Consider the following 20,084-nt stretch of genomic DNA (forward strand, 5'->3'; position numbering starts at 1 on the left):
TGTGATATATATGAACTCATACAACATTTGTTCTTTTGGTTCAGCTTTCCTTTACTTGATGCCATATTTGTTAGGATTCAACCATTCTATTTTGGGTAGCAGTAATTCATTTGTTTTCATTGTTGTGGTTATAATTTGCATTTATCTGATGACTAAAAAGTTTGAACACCTTTTTGAAAGGTCACTGACCATAATAATTTCCTATTTTGGAAAGTGCCTAATGTCTCTTGCCCAATATTTCACTGAATTCTTTCATTAAAAATTTTTCTAGGAGGCTGGCACCGCGGCTCACTAGGCTAATCCTCTGCCTTGCGGCGCCGGCACACCGGGTTCTAGTCCCGGTCGGGGCGCTGGATTCTTTCCTGGTTGCCCCTCTTCCAGGCCAGCTCTCTGCTGTGGCCAGGGAGTGCAGTGGAGGATGGCCCAAGTGCTTGGGCCCTGCACCCCATGGGAGACCAGGATAAGTACCTGGTTCCTGCCATCGGATCAGCGCGGTACGCCGGCTGCAGCGCGCTGGCTGCGGCGGCCATTGAAAGGTGAACCAACGGCAAAGGAAGACCTTTCTCTCTGTCTCTCTCTCTCTCACTGTCCACTCTGCCTGTCAAAAAAATTTTTTTTTCCTAGGGGCCAGCATTGTGACATAATGGGTTAAGTCACCACTTGCAATGCTGGCATCCTGCATGGGTGCCAGTTCGAGTTCCTGTTGCTCTACTTCTGATCCAGCTCTCTGCCGATGGTTTGGGAAAACGAGCAGTAGATGGTCCAGCTCCTTGGGCCTCTGCATCCATGTGGGAGACTTGGAAGAAGCTCCTGGCTCCTGGATTTGGTGTGGCCCAGCCAGAGTTGTTGTGGCCATTTGGGGAATAAACCAGTGTGAATGGAAGCTGTCTCTCTCTGTATTCCCTCTCTTTTTTTCTGTAATTCGCCTTTCAAATAAATACATCTTAAAAAAAAATTTATAGAAAGTATTTATGTTTTCTAGGTATGAAAATCTTATACTTAGTTTTGCAAATATATTCTATTCTGGGTACTTTAGACTGTTTCTCTGTTGCATGTTTTTAGAGAATCTCATGTTTTATTCATTTTTTAAAAAGATTTATTTATTTTTTAATTGAAAGGCAGAGTTACAGAGCTGGGGGGTGGGGAAGAGAGAGAGAGAGAGAAAGAGAGAGAAAGAGAATGAATCATGCATTTGCCCAAATGGACACAATAGCAGGAGTTAGGCTTATACGAAGCCAGGAGCCAGGAGCTTCATTCAAGTCTCCCACATGGGTGGCAGGGGCCCAAGCACTTGGGTCATCCTCTGCTGCTTTCCCAGGCTATTAGTAGAGAGCTGGATCTGAAGTGGGTCAGCTGGGAATTGAACTGGCGCCCATACAGGATGCTGGTGCAGCAGGTGGCAGCTTAACTGGCTACACCACAGTGCCAGCCCCATGTTTGATTTCTTTATGTTACTTATTACAGCTATATTAATGTAATTGGTCTGATTACTGGTGGAGACCTGTTTCTGTGAGGGCAAGGTCACATCTATGCTGTCAGTAGCTGAATCACTCTCTAATACCTGTTCATAAAACATAGTATAAATATAGTAGCCATAAATAACAAATAATAAAAATGAGGATTGATTGCAATTAATGAATACTGAGGAGTTTGTAACTTCCAACTTATGTTTGTGGTTTTATTGTTTTTTAAGTTTTATTTTTTATTTGAAAGAGAGAGAAAAGGAGGGTCCAGAGATACACAGATACTTCATTTGCTGGTTCATTCCCTAAATGCCCCCAAGAGCTGCTTGGGTTGGGCCATTCGAAAGCCAGAAGCAGTGGAGACTTGAACCAGCACCCATGTGGGATGCTGGTATTACAGGCGGTGGCTTTACCTGCTAGGCCACAATGCTGGCCCCAATGGTTTTATTTTATTTACTAAACTGAATGAATATTTAGTGCCCTTGTGTTATGATTTGGATGTCATAAATCATTTTCAGTGCTTCATGTGATGTGAAAAACATAAACTACTTCATCTGTTGCCCTAGTGGTTAAAATGCCCACACACCTCATTGGAAAGCCTGGGTTTGATTCCTATCTCTGGCTCCTGATTCCAGCTTCCTGGTAATGCAGACCCTGGCAGGCAGTGGTGGTGGTGCAAGTAAGTTGTGAGAACTCCTTCCACCCATGTGGGAGACCTGGAGGCTTGCCTGACTCTCAGTTTCATGATAAAGTACTGTTGTAAATATTTGGGGAGTCAACCAGCTCTGTCTCTTTGCCTCTCAACCCCTGCCACCTCCCCCTGCCCCTTATATAAGAATATGCAAGCCGGCACCGCGGCTCACTAGGCTAATCCTCCACCTTGCGGCGCCGGCACACCAGGTTCTAGTCCCGGTCAGGGTGCCGGATTCTGTCGCGGTTGCCCCTCTTCCAGGCCAGCTCTCTGCTGTGGCCAGGGAGTGCAGTGGAGGATGGCCCAAGTGCTTGGGCCCTGCACACCATGGGAGACCAGGAGAAGTACCTGGCTCCTGCCATCGGATCAGTGTGGTGCGCCGGCCACAGCGCGCCGGCCGCAGCGGCCATTGGAGGGTGAACCAACGGCAAAAGGAAGACCTTTCTTTTTGTCTCTCTCTCACTGTCCACTCTGCCTGTCAAAAAAAAAAAAAGAAAAAGAAAAAAAAAGAAAAAAAAGAAAAAAAAAGAATATGCAAACACTGAATTTTTTTATATTACACAGAAGATTTGGATCCCTTCAAAGTCTACCCCACAACTTGGGCCACTGTATCTCCTTGGCCGTTGAGACTCCTAGTGGAAAATACTGAAAATATTTGATAATGCAGTGTTTCATTTGGGTGTCATCATGATCCATTTTACACTATTTGGAGTATAATTTTGGCTTGTGGAGAGGGTGAGTGGAGAATCCATGGGAGGCAGAGAGATCAGTAATTCAGGTGAGTAATAAATTGACCTGAGCCTCAGAACAGTCACAGAGGACAAGTACAAGGTTCCCCATCTTGTAAGGTACTTGCTATAGTATCCATTTGCGATCCTTTAACATTATCTAAATACCAGTTATTGGTCTGTTTTATGCCTGTGTAACTAATATATATGTGATAAAAATAACATTAATGAGTTAATGTGTATTATTATCATTCAATTCTTTATAATTGTAGAAGTGTAATAGACTTCATTGTACTCAAAATTGTATATTTCTTAGTAGTATATCAATTTGTTTCATCATAAATACTTTAAGAAATCTATATGCATTGTCTCTCAGGAGATCTTTTTATGTAGATCACATTACATGTAAGCTACCAGGGAAATCTATGCATCCCATTATATAGCCTTCACCTTAGTGCAATTGAAATTTTTTTTTTCTTTTTGACAGGCAGAGTGGACAGTGAGAGAGAGAGAGAGAGAGAGAGAGAGAGAGACAGAGACAGAGAGAAAGGTCTTCCTTTTGCCATTGGTTCACCCTCCAGTGGCCGCCGCAGCTGATCTGAAGCCAGGAGCCAGGTTGTTCTGGTCTCCCATGCCGGTGCAGGGCCCAAGGACTTGGGCCATCCTCCACTGCACTCCCTGGCCACAGCAGAGAGCTGGACTGGAAGAGGGGCAACCGGGACAGAATCCGGAGCCCCGACTTGGACTAGCATCCAGTGTGCCGGTGCCGCAGGTGGAGGATTAGCCTATTGAGCCGCAGCGCCGGTCTGAAATTTTAAAATTAGATCTAATGGGGTCGCCACCTGGCACCCCGTATAGGCGCCAGTTTGAGACCCAGCTGTTGCACTTCTAATCCAGCTCTCTGCTATGGCCTGAGAAAGCAGTAGAAGATGGCCCAAGTTCATGGGCCCCTGTACTCGCGTGGGAGAACCAGAAGAAGCTCCTGGCTCCTGTCTTCAGATCGGCACAGCTCCAGCCATTGCAGCCAATTGGGGAGTGAACCAGTAGATGGAAGACCTCTCTCTCTCTGCCTCTCCTCTCTGTGTAATTCTGACTTTCAAATAATTTCAAATAAATAAATAAATCTTTTAAATAAATAAATACATAAAATTAGATCTAAGTAAGTTAATCTAATTTGAGTAAAATGTTAATATTCATTGTAACTCATAGTATGGTGGTATTTTGACACATTAGGGACACATGCTGTCCTCTGTGCCACGAATCCTGTGATTTTCTAGTAGATTCACTTTAATTTCCTTTAAAAAAATTATTTATTTGAAAGAGAGATAGAGAAAAGTAGAGAGAGAATCTTCAAACTGCTGGTTCACTTCCCAAATGGCTGCAAAGGCCAGGGGTGGCCCAGGCAGAAACCAGGAGCCAGGAGTTTCTTATCAGTCTCCAGTATGGGTACAAGGGCCCAAGCACTTAAGATTTATTTATTTATTTGAAAAGCAGAGACCAGACACAGAGAGGAGAAAGAGAGAGAGCGCGAGAGGGAGAACTCCCTTTAATTTCTAAGACTGTGAAGCATTTAATGGATTGACACGGTGCTTTACAGGTTTTTTTTTTTTTTTTTAAATGTAGTACTGCTTATTTAACTTCAGAAACATTTGAGCATTCTAAAGATACAAAAAATCGAGAATGTTGCAGTGTGTTCAAGTACAGAAGGTTCTTGAACTTTCATTGATGGCAATGGCACTTCATTTTGCTGACACTGAAGAGGTCTATAGTTTTGTTTAAAAACAGTTTAAAAACTACCATACTTAAAAAAAAAAAGCCTTTCTCATAGCTGCTGTCTCCTCCTTTAAATGCTATGTCATTATATAAAAAAACAAGACAACCTGAAGAGAAATGAATGCCCACTACAGAGTCAAGGGGTCCAGCCACGCAGTGCACACCTTGACTATGGCATCTGCAAAGGCATCTTCTCCACCGCCTCAGTGTCACACAAGGAACATGAGTTGGTCTCCATTGTTTTGCTTTTTATCAATGTAGCTATGTGCACTCAATAACTTAGAATCTCTAGCCAGTAACCAGAGTTAACACTGCCCTACAAATATAATGAAATGCTAGACACATCTTGAAATGCTGTGTTACCACAACAGCAAAGTGCACAGAGTGAGAACATGAGAGTGCCTTTTCATTTTAAACATATTTGGAAATATGTACAACTTTGACACAGTTTCAGGATGATGCAGATACCCATGGGCACATCATGCAAACCACTGACAATGTCTAGAGTGCTTTGAGACACTACATTATGCTTGTATCTAATTTTGTAATTAAACCTAATGTGCCAATCATAGCACTGCCAAAGAAGACAAAGTGTTTTTTTTTATTTAAAAAAATTTTTTTTAAGATTCATTTATTTGAAAGGCAGAGTTACAGAGAGAGAGGCCTTCCATCCACTGGTTCACTCCCCAGATGGCCACAATGGCCAGGACTGCGCCGATCCGAAGCCAGGAGCCAGGAGCTTCTTCTGGGTCTCCCATGTGGGTGAAGAGGCCCAAGGACTTGGGCCATCTTCCACTGCTTCCCCAGGCCATAGCAGAGAGCTGGATTGGAAGTGCAACAGCTGGGTCTCAAACTGGCGCCCATATTGAATGTCAGCACTGCAGGCAGTGACTTTACTTACTACACCACAGTGCCAGCCCCAAGAGAGCGAAGCTTTTATTCCTCCTCCTGCTCCTTCTTCTCCTCCTTCTCATCTTCCTCCTCATTGGTTTTCTCTTCCTCTTTTACCTTTTCTGGGCAATGTTGGCAGGACTGTTTTTACCATCAAATGTTCTTTTATGCTTGCAGTCAGCAACATCTGCTTTAGCTTTGCCACCTTAATGATGTACGGCTGCTTTTCACTGTCACTCAAGTTACTCCACATCTACCCCAGCTTTTTTTTTTTTAAAGAAGTAATTCGTGTGTGTGTGTGTATATATATATATATATATATGCAAATTCATTGCTATAAGGATTATTATTTATTTTAAGATTTACTTACTTGTTTGAAAAACAGAGTTACAGAGAGAAAAGGAGAGAGAGATATCTTCCATTTGCTGGTTCATTTTGCAAATGGCGTCAACAGTTATGACTAGGCCAGGCCAAAACCAGGAGCTTCAATTGGGTCTTCCATGTTGGAGGCAGTGGCCCAACCACTTGGGCCATCTTCCCCTACTTTTCCAGGCAAATTAGCAGGGAGCTGCAATGGAAGTGGAGCTGCTGGAATGAACCCAGGTACACATGGGATGCCAGTGTCATAGGGGCAGCTTGACTCAGTATACACAATGCTGGCCTCCAAAATTGATTTTTTGGGGCTGGTGCTGTGGAACAGCAGGTTCAGCTGCTGTCCGCCATGCCAGCATCCCAATTCTAGCTCCCTGCTAATATACCTGGGAACGCAGTGGAGGATGGCCCAAATGCTGGAGCCCCTTTACCCACCTGGGAAACCTGGAAGGCACTCCTGGCTCCTGGCTTTGGCTTAGCACAGCCCTGGCTGTTGCAGCCATTTGGGGAGTGAACCAGCTGTTGGAAGATCTTTCTCTGTCTGTTCTCTCTCTCTCTGTAACTCTTTCATTTAAATAAATAAATCCTTTTAAAAAATTGATTTACTTTTTCGAAAGGTAGAGTCCAATGGAGATGCCAGGGTTTGTAGATTTGATCTTGTGGTGGAATTCTGAACAGAATAAGAAGAGTCCAGATGGTGGTTTCTTATGGGCATTAGGATTATCTTTTTCTTTCTTTCTTTCTTTCTTTTTGACAGGCAGAGTGGACAGTGAGAGAGAGAGAGAGAGAGAGAAAGGTCTTCCTTTGCCATTGGTTCACCCTCCAATGGCCACCGCGGCCGGCGCGCTGTGGCCGGCGCACCACACTGATCCAAAGCCAGGAGCCAGGTACTTCTCCTGGTCTCCCATGGGGTGCAGGGCCCAAGCACTTGGGCCATCCTCCACTGCACTCCTGGGCCACAGCAGAGAGCTGTCCTGGAAGAGGGGCAACCGGGACAGAATCCGGCGCCCCGACCGGGACTAGAACCCGGTGTGCCAGCGCCACAAGGCGGAGGATTAGCCTAGGGAGCCGCGGCGCCAGCCTAGAGTTATCTTTTTCTTGCCTTCCTTAGCTGATCCATAATCCTTCATTTCCTGATCATAGCGTGCTTTATCTGCCTTTGCCATTTTATCCAATTTAGATTTGTCTTTCTCATTGTCTTTTTTTTTTTTTTTAAGATTTATTTATTTAGTTGAAAGTTGGAGTTACACAAAGAGAGGCAGAGGGAGAAAAAGTCTTCCATCTGCCGGTTTACTCCCCAATTGGCCACAACAGCTGGAGCTGCGCAAATCTGAAGCCAGGAGCCAGGAGCTTCTTCCCAGTCTCCCATGTGGGTGCAGGGGCCCAAGGACTTGGGCCATCCTCCGCTGCACTCCCTGGCCACAGCAGAGAGCTGGATTGGAAGTGGAGCAGCAGGGACTCAAACTGGCTTCCATATGGGATGCTGGCAATGCAGGCAGTGGCTTTCCCTGCTGTGCCACTGCACCGGCCCTCAATCAGTCCTTACAATGCTTCTTGCAGAGAGAAAACAGTTCAAGAGTTAAACATGGTAAGTGAACTTGTTGAGATATTTTTTAAATAAACTGAAACCAGTATATTGTAACCAAAAGGTCAGCATATCATACAGCTCAATTTTGCTTACTGGTGTAAAGATCTGCCAATCTTTCTTAGCTGAAAAAGTCGTTAGGGGAAACATTAGGGAGCTAGCTGGGAACTGTAGAAACTCAAGAAAAAAAAAACAAACAAACAAAACTGTTCCGGTCTGCAAGACATCTGGTGCTTAGCCCTCTGTGGCAGTACAAAGGGTTTAGGTTTGTGTGGTTTCTTCTTGTATCACACAATCCTTAAAGGAAGCAGAGTTTGAGAGCAGAAGCAAAAAGTTTGTAGGGGCTAACTTATTTCTCAGGAGCCCGGAGACACCTGCACTTCCAGTTACTCTAATTCAGGCCACTCTGGGGACCCTCCAGTCTAACGCGCACACCTGCGCGGGGCTGGGCTTGTTACGCATAGGTGACTTCAGCGCAGGGCAGTTTCGCTTCCGGAGGCTAAACAACACGGTCTCCTGCTGGAGAGTTGCTTGGTGAGGGGCGGGGACCCGTGGGCGCTACGCCCACTCAGGGTCTCTCAAGGTGGGAAGGAAGCTCAGAGTCCCCAGCAGCGGGGTGCACAGAAAGGCACAGGGCAGAGTCACTACTCGCCTGACTCGCTCTGACTTCCTCACCGGGCTCGGCTGGCCATCCCGAGGCCCCACCCATGGCAACGCCGCTCTGACGTTCGCTCGCCGGCGGCCGCCCATAGGCCGGAGTCGGAGCCCAGGACGACGTGTGGCGCGTGAACTACTTCGGGTCCAGCCCTGTGGGAAACCCAGTAGGTTCTTCCGGGCAAGATTCTGTGCACCTGTCCTCCCTTCTGTTCAAGTATCTTATTCCTCTGGAAAGAAGGAGACATATCCGTTTCCAGAGAAAAAGCCGCGCCACAGCCAATTTAATCCTACCGTGGAACATTGACCCTAAAGCCAGAAAGTGCCCGGCACCTTTAAGTTGTGTGGCGCTCACGTGACTCATTAAGTGCTGGGGCCCAGTGGTCACGTGACGCCGCGCGCGCGCCCTCGCGCCGGGAGAGCCAGCCTGCGCTGTGCGCGTGCTTTCACCTCCGCCTCCCGCCCACCCCCTCGACGGGAGGGTGAGGAGCGGCGGAGGGATCGGGCGCCTGGGGCGCTGTGCGCGTGCGCAGCGAACAGCTGTCACCCAGTGCGGAACAAGTCTACCAAATTTCCCAAATCTCCCCGGGCCGGAGGCCACCGTCCTCCTTCACACCCTCCTCCTCTGGATTGTGTCCTCGCCCCCGCCCGCGCGCCAGGTAACCGCTTTTCGGGAGACTGGGGACGCGGGCAGCGGGGGGAGGGGCCCGGGCGGTCTTCCCGGCACTGCTCCGCTCTGCGCCGGGCAGCGGGGGTGCGGGCGTCCGCGGGAGCCGAGGCGCCGGGGCAGAGACGCTCCGCTCCGCTCCGTCCGGGATCGCTGCGTCTGTCATGCTGGGGACGGGTGGCTGGGGGCGGCGGGCCCTGATCACAGGGGAGCCCCTGGGAGCCAGTGACAGCCCGCTCCGGCCCTCACGGGGGATTCGGTGCCCGCGCTCGTCGTGCTCCCGGGAACCGGAGTCGGGGTCGCACTGCTTGGAGCTGAGGAGCACGCGGGTGGTCTGGGAATCCTGACTCCTTTCCTTTGCTTTCCGGGCCGGGTCCACGGCGGAGTCCGGGAAGGCCGGGCCTGGTGCGCCCCTCGAGGGCCCTCCGTGCCCCGAGACTGTCATGGCCCGCGGGGTGGAGGGCTCTCTTCTCCAGACCACCCGTCGCACTAGTGGCCTGCAGCCTTTCGTATCGGGTTCGTTCTCATCCTTCGCAGCTGTCTTGGTTTTTCTTGGCTCCAGTATGGGGCCATTTCTTCCTGCAGTGCCTACAGGAGCCACGATGCGGTGTAGACATTGGGTGCTTAATTAATGCGAGTTGCAGCGGGGCGCGTGGACTGCCAGGCACAGGATGTGGCGGGGGTGGGGATGTGGAGGAGGAAGCCAGGCGAACTCGGGCTCCGCGGGCTGGAGCTTGAAGGTGCTCGGTGGTCAGCAGTGAAGCCAGTAGGGTTCGCTTACAATGCTTTCCCCGTGGACTAGGGGCCAGCGTGCCCTTTGGCTGCGCGGTGCGAGCCTGCGTTGCTGCCTTTGGCTGTGCGCGAACCCCGGAGGGATTTTCTCAGGTTCCTCCAGCCAGAGCAGACCAGACAAACTTCTTTTTGCACTTGGTACAACTCCCCCTCGCTAGGCGATTTATCAACCAAGAGCTAGGAATTGAAGGTTAGAATTGCAGTCGGTTCACCCTTAGCCTGGCGCAAGTTTCCAGTAGGCTGGGTCCATTTAGGTTCGCACCAAACTTTGCCTTATTTCACCCGTTTGAGATCGCGATTTCTAATTTTAGTTTTTTTTTTTTTTTTTTTTTTTTTTTTTTTTTTTTTTTAATCCGGGGGAGCTTGGCTTCACTGTTTCTGTGGGCAGCGGCTGCTGATATTCTAATTTCGAATTGTTGTGGTTGAAAATTAGTGACTTTAATTTTTAAAGGTTCCTTTTTGTTATGTAGCAGTGGGTTCTACTTTGCGATCACCACTCAAGTTTTCCTACCTTGGTGTTCTCTTTGCAACCTCTGTGCTTGGTTTTGGAATGTGTTACACAGTTGTTAGGGTTTAGTATTTTTGGGAGGCCCGCTTTCTTCCAATTTTAGTGTTCTGGAAAGTCTGCACATAATCTTTATAGCGCCCTGCAAACTTGGCAATACAATAAAATTTAATTCAGAGACTTGTTTCGTTAACTGTCAGTTGCTTTTTAAAAGATAAATGTTTTAAACATGTACACACACAGATGCTTCTTAAGAGTTCACAAGAATGAAGATTTTTCAGAAACTGAACAGATATTTAAAGAAAATTCCTTTGACTTAAATTTCAATTGAAGGATTAAAAATCTTATAAGTTGAACTCTCCTACCATCCCTTCAGTAAATTGCCCAGGGCTAAGTTAAGTGCACCTGGGGTTCAGTCAGTGACTCCTTGCCTTTCTTTTTCCCATTGTTTTGTAATTGCCTCTTGACTGGCTTTTCTTCTCTAATAAAATGACCAACACTTGAGGACATTCCCCCTCCCTCCCTTTGTTGTATAATTTACCTGAGTCAGGTAATTTAGCCTAAGGTGTTAGAAATGTCTTTTTCTCTCTTTTTAGAAATATCACCTGTATTGAGTTGCAGCTAGTGAGTGGATAGGGTTGTGTTGCCATCCCCACAATCAATTTTAGAATATTTTTGCCACACCTAAATGAAACCCTGTTCCTATTGGCTGTCTTTGCCCATTTCCCTCTAATTCCCTCCCCTCCCTACAGGGCAACCATTAATCTGCTTTCCATCTCAATAGATGTGCCTGTGCTGGACATTGCATAAAACTAGAATTACATATTATGTGGTCTTGCGACAGGCTTTTTTCACTCAGCATAATATTTTTTTAAGGTCCATTTGTGTTGCACCCTGTATCAGTACTTCATTCCTTTTTATATCTGAGTAAGCACATTGTATGGATATCACTTTTTGTTCATTAATCAGTTGATGGATATTTGAATTCATTTCTGGGCTATTATAGATAATGCTGCTGTGAGTACTTGTGAACTAGTTTTTGTGTGAACATTTGTTTACTTTTTAGATATATATCTAGTCATGGAATTGCTGAATGAAATGTCTTTAGTTTCTTTTTTTTTTTTTTAAAGATTAATTTATCTGGAATGCAAAATTACAGAGAGGCAGAGGCAGAGAGAGGTGTCTTCCATTGCTGGTTCACTCCCCAAATGGCTGCAACAGCTAAGGCTGGGTGAAACAGAAGGCAGGGGCAGGAGCCCAAGCACTTGGGATGTCCTCTTCTGCTTTCCCTGTCACATTAGCAGGGAGCTGGATCTGAAGTGGAGCAGTCATGTGGGATGCAGGCACTGCAGGTGGTGGCCTAACTCACATAGACCACAATACCTGCCTTTTTTTTTTTTTTTTTTTTTTAGATTTATTTTAGTGAAAGAGTGAAAGAGAAGAGACAAAGAAAGAGATCTTTCATATGCTGGTTCATTCCCTCCAAGGCTACAGTGGCTGGGTCTGGGAAAATTCAAAGCCAGCAGCTATCTGGATCTCCCTCGTGGGTGTTGGGGCCAAGTATACCACCGTTTTCCACTGCTTTCCCAGTCCCACAAACCAGGGAGCTGGAGTGGAAATGGAGAAGCCAGGACTCATAAGGGATGCCAGCATCACAGAAGGTGGCCTAACCTGATGGGCCACAGTGCCAGTCCCCAAATGTCTTTTGAATGAATAAATGCGCACAGAGGGATAGCTATTCTTGAGGGAATGTGTCTCGCTAGGGCTAGGCCGTGGAGGGTTTTGTTGGCCTTTCCCTGCTCCATTATCTACCATATGCACTCCTAGAGACCAGAATTTTCTGTGGGATTTTGTCCTGTGGCTATTGCCTTATTTTATTTTTCTGTATATTAGTAAGATCATCTCTTTGTGTTAGAGTACTCTTCATAAGGTTCGTGGTTATTTTCTTGTTAGTCGTTTATTCTATACCTGTCATGGGTATAATGATAATACAGGAGTGTTCCAATATCCTAATGCAGGTCTTCCAATCTTTAAAAAAACTGTTAATATTTAGTGCTTTTCCCCTAACTCCCCATTCTGATACAGATTTCTCACCTCTCAAATCCCTGCCAATGCAGAAGGTTTTGTGAGCCTAAAATGTAAATTTAAATTTGGCTCATTGTCTGTGATTCCCTCAGTCCTTATAGAATCTCTGTGCACTCCTACTGTCCCTGTCCCTACCCTTTGGAAATTCCTGATAATATTGGAGACGCTTAATCCTGGCCTAACATAGAATAATGCCTTTAAGGAGCCTATCTCCCTTAGTATTTTTTTATTTAATTTTAAAGATTTATTTATTTATTTGACAGTCAGTTAACATAGAGAAGGAGAGGCAGAGAGAGAGAGGTCTTCCATCTGCAGGTTCACTCCCCAGTTGGCTGCAATGGCCTGAGCTGCCGATCTGAAGCCAGGAGCCAGGAGCTTTTTCTGCATCTCCCACGCCGGAGCAGAGAGCTGGACTGGAAGTGGAACAGCCGGGACTCAAACCAGCACCCATATGGGATGGGATACTGGCATTTAAGGTGGCGGCTTTGCCCTATATACCACCCAGCCGGCCCTGCAAAGGGGCTTTAATAACACTTTCTAGTCACCGGTGCCGTGGCTCACTTGGCTAATCCTACACCTGCGGCGCGGGTACCCTGGGTTCCAGTCCCAGTTGGGGCACTGGATTCTGTCCTGGTTGCCCCTCTTCTAGTCCAGCTCTCTGCTGTGGCCCGGGAGTGCAGGGGAGGATGGCCCAAGTGCTTGGGCCCTGCACCCGCATGGGAGACCAGGAGGAAGCACCTGGTGATCTACGCAGCGGCCTTTAGGGGGGTGAACCAATGGAAGGAAGACCTTTCTCTCTCTCTCACTGTCTATAACTTTCTCTCTCTAACTCTGCCTGTCAAAAAATCCTTAAATATCCACTCACAATAATATATAAGAAATGCAAACCCAGAAGAATCTAGAATTTTAAAGACTATGCATTAGCATAGTGTAACAGCTGAAGCCACTGTGTACAGTATAACGCAGCCTTCAAATAATCGACTTTCATGAAATAGTAGGAAGTCACCAGTCTATCATATTCACATGCCACCTTTAACCCAGTGATAGCACACAATAATTATTAGCCTACTGAGGAAATATACGAATAATAAAAAAACCAGCAAAAATAAATTGTGCAAATAATAAGCAACCAAGCCAGGGAAATATCTGCACCATGAAACACACAAACGTACTGCTCAGGACATTTCTCAGGAAAAAAAAATGAGTTATTCAGCATACTCTGTAGTTTTAGATGCTAGATCCTATTCTCTGGGAATCAGCTTAATATCAATACTAGGAAACCACTGATAAATATCTTCACTGTTTCCTAGATGTCTGAGTGATTTAAGATTCAAAATTAACAAAAGTTTGATACTGAAGTTATACTAAAACCTCATTTAGGTTACTAAAACAAAACAAAAAGTGTTAGAAGGAAATTCACCAAAATGAAAGTGGCAATAACTAATTTTTCTTCTTCCTTTATCCTCTCCTGTTTTCCAGATTTTCTAACATGTATTTTGAATAATACTGATTCATAAAAGAAAATTCAGGAAATGCACATAAACACAAAGAAAAAAATTAACCCAATCCAATACTCAGAAATAACTAACTGCTGTCAATATTTTTGTGTAGAACTTTGTGCACGAGTGGGGAGGGAAGAGCGATACACAGTAGTGGCACGATTATTTAAGACTGAAGGAGGTTACAGAATGCTGCTGTGGCCTGCGTGCAAGATTGAGGCAGTTCACTTGAAGAGGTGAAAGCTGAGCTTTCTAAAGGATGGGATGGAATTTACCAGGCAGAGATATGCAGATCAGGGCAGTAGTTTTGGAAGAAATAAAAATGAGTAGGATACTAAGCCCATCCTGGAACCAGGGAGAAAGCTTAGTGGGAAGGAGACAGGCTGGGCAAAGCATTAAAGGTGGAGATGAAAGTTCCTTCAGTCAAAGAGGCCTTGAAAAAGAATAAGGGAGAGGGGCCTGCGCTTTGGCATAGTGGGTAAAGCTGCTGCCTGCAGTGCTGGCATCCCATGTGGGCGCCGGTTCTGGGCCCGGATGCTCCACTTCCAATCCAGCTCTTTGCTAAGGCCTGGGAAAGGAGTAGAGGATGGCTCAAGTCCTTGGGCCCCTGCACCTGCATGGAGACCTGGAAGAAGCTCCTGGTTTTCCATCGGCCCACTTCTGGCCGTTTTAGCCATTTGGGGAGTGAACCAGGTGATGGAAGACTTCTCTCTTTGCCCCCCCCCCCTCCCTTTTTTTTGACAGGCAGAGTGGGCAGTGAGAGAGAGACAGAGAGAGAAAGGTCTTCCTTTTGCCGTTGGTTCAACCTCTAATGGCCGGCGCACCGCGCTGATCCGATGGCAGGAGCCAGGTACTTATCCTGGTCTCCCATGGGGTGCAGGGCCCAAGGACTTGGGCCATCCTCCACTGTACTCCCTGGCCACAGCAGAGAGCTGGCCTGGAAGAGGGGCAACCAGGACAGAAGCCGGTGCCCCGACTGGGACTAGAACCCGGTGTGCCGATGTCGCAAGGCAGAGGATTAGCCTAGTGAGCCGTAGCGCCAGTCCCCCCACCCCCCTTTTTTTTTTAAGATTTATTTTATTTGAAAGACAGTTACAGAGAGAGGCAGAGACAGAGAGGTCCTCCATCTGCCGGTTCACTCCCCAGGTGGCCGCAAAGGCTGGAGCAGCGCTGATCCGAAGGCAGGAGCCAGGAGCTTCTTCCGGGTCTCCCACACGGATGCAAGGGGACCAAGGACTTGGGCCATCTTCCACTGCTTTCCCACGCCATGGAGAGCTGGATCAGAAGCGGAGCTGCCAGGATTAGAACTGGCGCCCGCATGGGATGCTGGCATCTCAGGCCAGGGCTTTAACTTGCTGCGCCACAACGCCGGCCCTGTAACTGTTTTTCAAATAAATAAGTAAATCTTTTTTTAAAAAGCCCTTTGTTAATAATTTCTTTGATATCTCCATTTAGGTCCAGGTATAAATTTATCATATCTGCTTGTTAACTAGAGCAAACAGAATTATGAGCTTTCCTCTCAGCTCTGCTTCTCTGAGATTTCTCACATAACTCAGACTGTTTTGATATTCCTCTGGAAATCCACCAGTTATCCCAAAAAAGTTCACACCTTATCACTGCTGCTTTGGAAATACAGATGGGGGATCAGTGTGCTCATCTTCACCTCTAGGGCAGCATCTCAATTTCCACCCCAGTCAGTTTGCAATCTCTGTTTTAGTTGAAGATCTTTTCAAATGCAAATAGACTAATTCCCCTTGTCCTTAAAATTCCTGTAATATCTGTTCCTATCTTAAGCTCCCCCACCCTGGCCATTTCTAGATAGTCCTACCATTGACTTTTCTTTCTTGCATGCTGTTATAGGCCTTTCCCAAGAATGTTGTTTTCTTGCTAGGCTGACTTCTACCATTTTCCACCTTCCCACTTATCTTTCCTGTCTCTACCTGAATGTAGAGAGGACTTCAAAAAGTTTGTGGAAAATGGGTCTAAAAGAAGTTGATTTGGATGCAAAAATTTTTAGAAATCCATGCGTAGTTTTTTCATGAACTTTTTTTTTAGAGATTTGAGAGGTAGAGTTACAGACAGTGAGAGGAAGAGACAGACAGAAAGGTCTTCCCTCCACTAGTTCACTCCCCAGTTGGCCACAACTGCCAGAGCTGTGCCCATCCGAAGCCAGGAGCCAGGAGCTTCTTCCTGGTCTCCCATGCAGGTGCAGGGGCCCGAGGACTTGTGCCATCTTCTGCTTTCCCAGACCATAGCAGAGAGCTGGATCGGGAGGGGAGCAGCTGGGACTAGAACCGGCACCCATAAGGGATGCTGGCACTGCAGGCGGAGGATTAACCTGTGTCTTGGGTGCCGGCCTGCCATGAACGTTTTGAAGCATCCTCATGTATTTCCTCTGGGAAACCTCACCTGTTGCCCCTCCCCTAATCTAAATCCTTTTCCTTAATGATAATCTGTTTTAATTCCCTACTCTTTAACACCTAGCCCAATTTATAATTGTGTTTATGTGATTATGTGTTTCTAAAGTGTAAAAATATATTTTAACTATCGTAATTAATACATAATGCATACTTAAAGCTGGAATGAAAATTTTACAAAGCAATACTTTTTTCTTTTTTTAATTATTTTTATTATTTAATAAATGTGAATTTACAAAGTGCAACTTTTGTATTGTTGTGGCTTTCCCCCCAACCTCCCTCCCTCCCACGGCCCTCCCCTCTCCCACTCCCTCTCTCATCCCGCCCTTCATCGAGTTTCATTTTCAATTACCTTCATATACAGAAGAACAACTTAGTATACACTAAGCAAGGATTTCAACAGGCTGCCCTCACACAACTGCACAAGGTATAGGGTATTGTTTGACTAGTAGTGTTGTTTTTAAGTTTCATAGTAGAGCACATTAAGGACAGAGATCCTATGTGGGGGCCTGTACCCAGTGACTCCCGTTGTAGATTTAACAATTGGCACCCTTATTCATGACGTCAGCAATCACCCGAGACTCTTGCTATGAGCTGTTGAGGCTATGGAAGCCCCTTGAGTTCACCAACTCTGAACTTGTTTAGTCAAGGCCGTATCACAGTGGAGGTTCCTTCCTCCCTTCGGAGAAAGGTGCCTCCCTCCGTGATGGCCTGTTCCTTCCTCTGGGGTCTTGTTCACCAGGATCTTTCATTTAGTTTGTTTTTGCCACCTTGTCGTGGCTTTCCATGCCTGTGAGACTCTCATGGGCCTTTTAGCCAGATGCAAATGCCCCAAGTGTGGATTCTGAGGCTGGAGTGCTGTTTTGGGCGTTTGCCATTCTATGAGTCTGCAAAGCAATACTTTTCCACCTGTGCTCTGCTCTAATATTTTTTTTTTTTCATCACATATTATAAAAATATTGTGATAATCCACTGCTTTGGATAGGATTGCAGTTTGAACAGCACAGCTCTGAAGCAATTCAAGAAAAACGCCTCATTTCCATCAGCCTCCAGTGAAACAATCGGCTATTTTCTCAGTGTTCACTGATTGGAAGTACAAACATAACTATGAATGCCAGGACCCTTCCGCTTCATTACAAGAACTACCTGTTGCTGCTCTTACATAGAAGTCACATGGAAGTTATGTTTCACCCTTAGTACCCTAAAGGAGGTTTGCGAAGGTCAGGTTGAGAAAAATCTAAACCTGACTCTCAGTTAAGTCTTAAGTTGCAGATTTCTCTGGTCCACTGATAGCCTGTACTCTTGAGCTCATTTCAGGTATGTGGTCAGTCACTGAATTTCAGTGCTGGCCTCTCATTAGTTTTGTTTTCTCAATTTGTTACAGATCAAAATTCCAAAAATGATAATGGACGAAGCCAGGCCAGTAAGTATTTGGAAACAGATGAATTAGGAGCCTGGCTGAATTAGGGTGCCACATTGACTAGATCATTAGATCTGTGATTCTTATAATTGTTCACTTACCAAACTCCTGGAAGGAAGGCTGTGTACTATTTTACCCCACCATGAACTATTAATCTCTTAAAATTGTTTTTCTACATAAACATTAGAAATAACTTAAGTGCTTAGCAAAAAGGGCTGTTATAACTGAATACCTGCTGTGATAATCATAACTTGGAAGAATATTTAGAATCATTTGAAAATGTTAACTTTTTAAAAATAAAGATTTGTTGCTTTGAAAGCCAGCGTTACAGAGAGAGAGAGAGAGAGAGCGAGCGAAAGAGAGAGAGAAAGAAAGAAATTATCCATCTCCTGGTTTCACTCTCCAAATGGCTGAAATGGCTAGGGCTGGGCCATGCTGAAGCCAGGAGCCACATGGGTGCAGGGGTCCAAGCATGCGGGCTATCATTCACTGCTTTTCCCAGGAGCCTTAGCAAGGAGCTGGATCATAAGTGGAACATCCAAGACTGGAACCGGTGCCAACAGAAGATGCTGGTGTCGACGCTGGCCCTCCATCTGTTTAAATTTCAAGAGTACCTTAAAAATTAAAAAAAAAAACCTTTAAAAAATTTCAAATGGAATCTTTGACTGAAATTTGGATACTTCACTGATACTTTGGCTATAACATTCAGGCAACTTTCATTAGCAAAGAAAATCTGGATTTGAGATAGGCAGATTTGTTTATCTTCTGATAATTTTTATTTTGTTTTTTAATAAATGTAACTTTTAATTCCACTTCCCTTGAACTTTATTATTTATTTGAGAGGTAGAGTTGCAGACAGTGAGAGGGAGAGATAGAGAGGTCTTTCGTCCGCTGGTTCACTCCCCAAATGGCCGCAACGGCCAGAGCTGCGCCGATCCAAATCCAGGAGCCAGGAGCTTCTTCCAGGTCTCCCACATGGATGCAGGGGCCCAAGGACTTGGGCCATCTTCTACTGTTTTCCCAGGCCATAGTAGAGAGCTGGATTGGAAGAGGAGCAGCTGGGACTAGAACTGGCGCCCTTATGGGATGCTGGCGCCGCAGGCAGAGGGAGGATTAACCCGCTGCACCACAGCACTGGCCCTTTGATAATTTTAAAATATTTTATTTATAGACATTTGTTATTTAAAAATATTTACTTATTTGTTTTCTGCTTGAAAGGTGAAGTGACAGAAAGATACACACACACACACAAAATAATCTTCCATCTGTTGGTCTACTTCCCAAATGTCCACAACATCCAGGGTTGGGGCAGGCTGAAAAGCTGAGAGCCTGTAACTCTTGGTTCTTTCACATGAATGGCAAGGGGTCCAGATATTTGCCATCATTTGCTGCCTCCACAGGACGCATTAGCAGGAAGCTGGATCAGTAGAGTAGCTAGGATTTGAACTGGCACTCATTTATGGGATGTGGGTGTCTCAAGTAGGGGTTTAATCCACTGTGCCATAATGCCTATCCCTATTTATTATTTTTGAGTGGCAATGCAAGGTATATAACCAGATACAAAAATTCAGGAAACAAAAGGGTAAAGATACATGTTCAAACCTTTAGCCTTCAGGCTGCTAGCTCTCTCTTCCCTCTGGCCATTGTTAGTTTCTTCTAGAATTTTCTATAGTTTTATTTACTTATTTTTATTTATTTGAAAGGCAGAGTTATAGAGAGAGAGAGAGGGAGGGTGCGGGGGTGGGGGGAAGGGAGAGATGTCTTCCATTTGCTGGTTCTCTCCCCATATGGATGCAGTGGTCAGAGCTGAGCTGATCTGATCTGAGGATAGGAACTTGGAGCTTCTTCCAGGTCTCCCATGTGGGTGCAGGGGCATCTTTCATAGCAGAGAGCTGGATCGGAAGTGGAGCAGCTGAGACTTGAACCGGTGCCCACATGGGATGCCGGCATTGCAGGCAGGTTTACAGTTTATTTATTTATTTTGACAGGCAGAGTGGACACTGAGAGAGAGAGAGAGACAGAGAGAAAGGTCTTCCTTTGCCGTTGGTTCACCCTCCAATGGCCGCCACGGCTGGCACGCTGCGGCCGGTGCACTGCGTTGATCCAAAGGCAGGAGCCAGGTGCTTCTCCTGGTCTCCCATGGTGTGCAGGGCCCAAGCACTTGGGCCATCCTCCACTGCACTCCCTGGCCACAGCAGAGAGCTGGCCTGGAAGAGGGGCAACCGGGACAGAATCCAGCGCCCCGATCGGGACTAGATCCCGGTGTGCCAGCGCCGCAAGGCGGAGGATTAGCCTAGTGAGCCGGGGTGCCGGCCTTATTTTTATTTTAAATTTTTTTAAATGAAAGAGTGAGGCAGAGACAGATTTCCCATCTGCTGGTGCACTCCCCAAATGCTTACAATGGCCAGGGCTGAGCCAGACTGAAGCCAAGAGCTAGGAACTAAATCCAGGTCTCACATGAGTGGCAAGAACTAAGCCCCCCCCCCCCCCCCCCCCCGGCAAAGGTTTAGTTAGTTTATTTCAAAGGCAGAGTGTCATCTAG

The 20,084-nt window shown here is 46.1% G+C and overlaps 1 protein-coding gene across 6 annotated transcripts in view; it reads left to right on the forward strand.

Annotated features, from left to right (window-relative positions):
* The first annotated feature begins 8,569 nt into the window (after positions 1-8,569).
* KDM4C (lysine demethylase 4C) overlaps positions 8,570-20,084 on the forward strand; it is a 350,839-nt gene continuing 339,324 nt past the window's right edge. For 2 of the 6 annotated variants that reach the window (XM_051858178.2, XM_051858187.2), the window contains exon 1: positions 8,571-8,816. The gene's annotated coding sequence lies outside the window, so the exon portion shown is untranslated. Of the gene's footprint in view, positions 8,817-20,084 lie in introns of all 6 variants that reach the window. The other 4 variants (XM_051858176.2, XR_011379937.1, XM_070051918.1 and 1 more) reach the window with 4 other exon arrangements.

This window comes from Oryctolagus cuniculus, chromosome 1 (genome assembly GCF_964237555.1).
Source record: "Oryctolagus cuniculus chromosome 1, mOryCun1.1, whole genome shotgun sequence".
NCBI lineage: Eukaryota > Metazoa > Chordata > Mammalia > Lagomorpha > Leporidae > Oryctolagus > Oryctolagus cuniculus.